Genomic DNA, 6,000 nt, shown 5'->3' with positions numbered 1-6,000 from the left:
TTCTAGATGTCAAAGAAATAAAGGCTTGTCTTTCTTTTGAAGAAAAAAAAATCCACTTTTGTTGCCTCATGCTTACCTTCATCATGCTTTAGTCACACCATCTATGGTCACACCGTTACCGTAAGACCGACTCCAGACCGACCGGCGATTTTGTTCCCATGGGGATACTGACAGTGTCATTTTTCTTCTGTACGGTCTGCAGTCGGTCTGTTGTCGGTCTCGCTGATATGTCTGTGGTATATTAAGTGTTATGTGACTGTGCAATGCTGTGATTTCCTTATAAATGTGTTAAGAAGGGTTACCCACACTGGTTTAATGGCCTATTAATGAATATGACTGACAAAAAAAGCGGACAAAATATACAGTTCGTCAGGTAGACAAAGGAACATCCCTTCACTGCTATTATGTAAAAATGTGTAGAACAGGTGTCACATGCATATTCACTTTTTACATAATAGCAGTGAAGAGATGTTCCTTTGTCTACCTGAGGAGCTGTATATTTTGTCCGCTTTCTTTGTCAGCCATGTTCATAGTGAATATTAGTCCTATGCTCCATGAGTCCTTCGCCCATCGGTCCTACATCCCATTGGCCCTACATCCCATTGGCCCTACATGCTTTTGGTCGTAGATTCCATTTGTTTGTCCTCTGTCCTACTTGTCCTAGGTACCCTAGGATCTTTAGGTATGTCCCAATGGTCCTACATGTAGGGTGGGAGGGGTGTTGTGTGTCCGGATGCTTCAGGAAATTAAAGCTCTCACTTTTGCCTTTGGATGTAATAATGCATCAAATTGCACTAACCAACGAAAAACATTTTTTTCATTTATCATGATGTCCAACGCAAGTCTTGAAAGAGTTATGAAATAGTCCAAGTAAACTTCATCAAATTCCTGTTTGAAATCAACTGTCTGAATAACCAACCTGTCCAGACACACACATCCTGCAGTCCCATCCCCGATTGGATGGTCCTGCAATAAAGTCCCATTGGTCCTACGTCCCCAGTTAGATGGTCTGATTCCCCCTCTCACACCCCATGGCTTCAATGCACCATTGGTCTCTAATTGAATCTGTCCTTGAAACTCACATTTTTAAAAACTTACCATAATAGGTTAAAAGTTTTATCCAAAGTTTGATACCGCATGTGTGTTCGAAGATACCCATTTATTTGAGTGGTCATTTCGGTCATTCCAAATCTCGTGGGACACAATATACTCTCTCAGCCTCTTACGTTCGACATAATAAACTGTCCCCAGAGTATTGTAGATAGTTCCTTTTACACTGCAATCACATTAACCATACTCAACTATCACATTAACCATACTCAACTATGTTACTTTCACTATAGCCTATGTATAACATAGTCGTGGGCATGCAGTGTCCCTGAAACTAGTTAGATCATTTCTAAAGAGAAAACTAATGTGGTCATTTCTAAAAGAGAAAACTAATGTGGTCATTCCTAAAAGAGAAAACTGTCGAGAATTTTTGTTCAACCAGACTGATAAATTGGACATTTAGGTAGATTTTATGACTATTAGAAGTTATTTTTTTCCGGATTATGAAGTGATTACTTTTACATGGGAGGATTTTAGATTAGAAGCCCTGTGGATGCGTCAAGAAAAGTGCTGATTCAACCATTTTGTGACCTCCGACCTTTGAACTTTCAATCTTACGTAATGACATTTGAATCAATGAAGGTTTAATCGTTAAAAATAAAAAAAAGTGGAATGAAAGTGGGACTGTATTAATTTATTATTTTATCACAATATTGTCTTTATGCATTTCTCTTTGAAGTTATCGTTACAGCTGCACAAGCTTCAAGCGTCAACCTCTCCTCCAAATATATATATAAATATATAAATATACAGACATTTTTTTTACATGAACATTACAAACATAATTATGAGAAGGTAATAAATAGGATATAGTCACTTTCTTTCGTTATTTTTGTTTTAGTGCAGAAGTACTTTCGAAGATGTTTCTTCTCCTTTCATGCATAGCGCCCTCTGATCGATCAAACAGCTGTTCCGTGAACTCGGGCCTGTGATGCGAACAGCTGATCTGCATCGCCCGAGTTTGTTTGGTTTTTGGTCGGGTCGCATCTTTTGAAATGTAACCTGCATGAAAAGGTCTAATCAGACACTTCCTGAGCTTGTTTGAGTAGATCTTAATCATTCAACTATCTTTCCCAGAAGTTAGCCACCCTCAAAAAGAGAAACAAATGGTGAACAAAGTATGTTCTGTTCGATAATGCGAGAATGGCCCAATTCCGAACAGGCTTACTCACGATAAATTCATGGAAACGACCCCGGGTTGTATGGCGCATTTTCAATAGCGTTTATGAACACCAATAATTGTCAGTGCGGTTTCACTTGATCGCTCTCTCTCTCTCTCTCTCTCTCTCTCTGCCTCTGCCTAATTCTTTCTCTGTCTATGCATGAACCTAATACATGTATTAGGTTCATGGTCTATGCATGGTCTATGCATCTTTATTCCTTTGTCTTATCTTCTCTCTCCCTCTGTAGTTTGTTATCTGTCTCTCTTTCTCTCCCCCCCCCCCTCTCTCCTCTTTCTCTAACTCTTTCTCTTCCCATTTTTGTCTCTCGTAGTAGTCTATTTCACGGTGTTCAACTACCCCGCATCCCTCTTTCTTTCTGTATGTCCACCCCCTCTGCCTCTCTACGTAGTAGTAGTAGTAGTAGGTCCATGCTCTGTCTCTGTCTCTCCCTATCTCTGTCTGTCTGTCTGTCTGTTTCTCTCTCTCTCTCTCTCTCTCTCTCCACGGGTGGGCTGGGTGGTGTGTCTAGTAATAGGTTATTATACTGATGATACCTGTCAGGCGTTATACGCGCACGTTAGTTAGGATATGAACTTGGTGAACTCCGTCGAGGTGTTGCTTCTCTTTCGACGCAAGTAGAGCAGAAAATTTGTTAGTTCAGCGACATGTCCCCGGCATTGTCCATCGCTCATCTACCCAAGGTTAACAGCAATCCAGCATTGTTTAGCCATCGGACGTTTTTTTAATTCGTTGTAAAAATACGGAAACAGTCAGAAAGATGGCATAATCATCGCATCATCATCTGCCTCAGTGGAGATATTGTATCATCGGTGACGATTTTTTCTGAGAAATGACAAAGGACCGAGCAGACCTCGAATAATTTATAGGCGAAGATGATTTAAGTTCTGTTCACAGCCGGGATAAAGAGATAATTTTTTGGGGATTTATTTTGTGAATTAGGGCGTGAAATCGCATTATCATTCGACGTTTAGCGAGGGGTTATGATTTGAGCTATAACCTGATCTTGAACTTCCGATTCCAAGGTTGTTTCACACTGTGTCGATGTAAAAGGGCGTGAGTCCTTTGGGGGTAATGATGAAAGCAACCTGCCACTAAAGTATTCCACAAACTCATGCGAACTGTAGAGTGCAGTATAGCGTAGCTACATGGGAACGTGCTCATCCACCCCCTCCCTCACCCGTTAAAAAAAGGGGGAAGGACGATTTGATTTGATTCCTCAAGTATACACATATTTGATCGATGAGCAAAGTATATTATTATGTATACCGATGAAAACATATTGAACATATTGAACATATTGAACATATGTCAAAAGCAGACAATATTAATTTATTTCCAAAGGGGTCTTTACCGAAGAAAGAGGGAGGGAGGGGGAAAGGAAGAGAGAGAGAGAGGAGAGAGAGAGAGAGAGAGAGGAGAGAGAGAGAGAGAGAGAGAGAGAGAGAGAGAGAGGGGGGGAGATAGGCAGAGAGAGAGAGAGGGAGAGAGAGAGAGGGGTACATATAACACCCTCGATAATCGTTATAACGCACAACATTACTGATTTTTTAAGTGTATGATGACAATTACACGCGTCATAAAAATCTATTGTTACGTAGGCCGATACAACATTAACAGTACAACAAGCAGTGCTGACTCATCGCATGTAACTGTTCGAGTGAATGGTTCATTCGAAGTTCGTCTTCTTGTGTAAGGAGGAAATAAGAAGAAAGGCCCTGATAAATCTTGCTAAGAGGACATAATGATAATTAATTCAGTGATTATTTACACAGAAGATAGGCTTTATTTGAGGTAGGCGCAGATAAATTTTGGAAGACGAAAAATAGATACCGAAAGTATCTTCTGCAACAATGATGATAAGAAAGTGGAACATAAAGATTTGTATATTTGCTTAGAAGAGGAAGCCTTATCTATACAGTATTTGAATAGTTTAACTTGTAAAGAGGGAACAAACCTTAGGAAAGCCCTCTTTTGAGTTACTATATGTGAAAGTGAAAATGGCTTTCACACTAACTTGTTAAATCATTTGTTCTAAAGATAAAGCTATTTATTTGTGGATGTACTGAGACAGTTTATGGAAAAGAGTACAATAAACACTGAGAAGGGACAGTTGATTAAAATATTTGTAAACGATAATGGTAAGTTATTTGCTCGGAGGAGAACGGGGAAAGCAAATGTTTTCTATTATTGAAGGATAAAGCAATTCTAAGGATATAGAACAGAAAGGGGTATGGGAAACGAAAGCAGTAAGCATGAAAAATAGACAATCTATTTTACATTTGGAAAGTTTAAGGTAAATTATTTGCTTGGACGATTGGGAGGGTGTGGTCGGGGAGGAGGGTTGCCCCCAGCTCTACCATTTCATGAATACATGATTTAGAGTCATGGTAAGGTATCGAACTTCTCACATTGTTCTCTAAATCATTGTAAAGAAAGCTAATAAAGTGAGAAAGTCTTTCGTACCAGGGTCGATTACTTTCTATGTAGTTTATTTGCTCGGACGAAGGAACTACAGAAATCTCGTAACAAAAGGGGGGCTTCTCTCCCGTTTGCCCTCAGGAAAAGAAGGGGGATTCATTCAATATTTCGAAAAGTAGCATCTTCAAAACCGATGCCTTGTAGAGCTTCACTTTCCAAATATCACTGAGTCATGACGAAAGAATGCATATTAAATCAGAGGTGTGTGAATGCGTGTGATGGTGTATTTGAGTGCGTGTGTGTGGGGGGGGGGGGAGGAGGGGGGAGGAGGGGGGAGGAGGGGGAGGGGGTGGGGTACACCCCCACTCGAACATTATATCGGTAAATATATAATTAAAATAAAGTCGGCAAAACTTTTAGGAGGCTCTCTCCAAACTACAAAAAAAAAAAACCGTTTGGCATGATTACAATATTACTTTGACACCCCGTCAGCAAAGAAGAGAGAGAAAAAATAGAAAAAGAAAAAACCCCTGCGAATTCCCCCCCCCCCTCGCCCAAAGCATTCAAATGTTTGGAAACCACCAAAATAAAGAGGAATGAAATAGTTCCAGTACTGTAGTTCTACAGAATACACAATCTACACAGGAGCAATTGGACAAGCAAGGGCATTTGTCTATGAACAGAAGAAAAAAAAAAGACAGAATTGTATTTTGTAATGAAATGAGCTTGATCCTGGGTCGAAGGAGACTTTCCTTTTTTTGCAAGTGGAATTTAATTTTTCTCCAATAAATATGTCATTCTTGTGATATTTTGTCCGAATTCCCACGTACCACCTGTGTTCTCATTTCCTCCTCTGACATTCCGTGGGGCTATGAATACAACTGGCGTATCCAGACAGGCCGTAGCTATCGGGTGGAGCCGGCGTTGCCCCCCCCCCACCCCCACCCCTCCCACCCCCGTTTACAGACCCAAAATCCCATTCCAATGAGTCTTTGGCATGGGAGGGCACCAAGATGTTCCCCCTCCACCATATTCCATACAGTATTTTGTACATGGGCGTATCTACAGGCAAGAGTACGAGGTGACCCTCTCTCTAATCGAGTGGCAGGAAAAAATAAAAATATGGGGGAAACATAAAGAGAAAGTTGGCTTGAGAGAGAGAAAGAGAGAGAGAGAGAGAGAGAGAGAGAGAGAGGGTGGGGGAGGGTAGAAAGGTAATTAGACAGAACTATCTCTCGTAAACCCCCCCCCCCCCCCCCCAACTGCGGCCTTATTACTTCGTATTTCA

This window comes from Strongylocentrotus purpuratus, unplaced genomic scaffold (genome assembly GCF_000002235.5).
Source record: "Strongylocentrotus purpuratus isolate Spur 01 unplaced genomic scaffold, Spur_5.0 spur5_contig_823, whole genome shotgun sequence".
In the NCBI taxonomy this organism is placed as follows: Eukaryota; Metazoa; Echinodermata; class Echinoidea; order Camarodonta; family Strongylocentrotidae; genus Strongylocentrotus; species Strongylocentrotus purpuratus.
The sequence above is the reverse complement of the archived record's forward strand: the minus strand, read 5'-3'. Positions refer to the sequence as shown.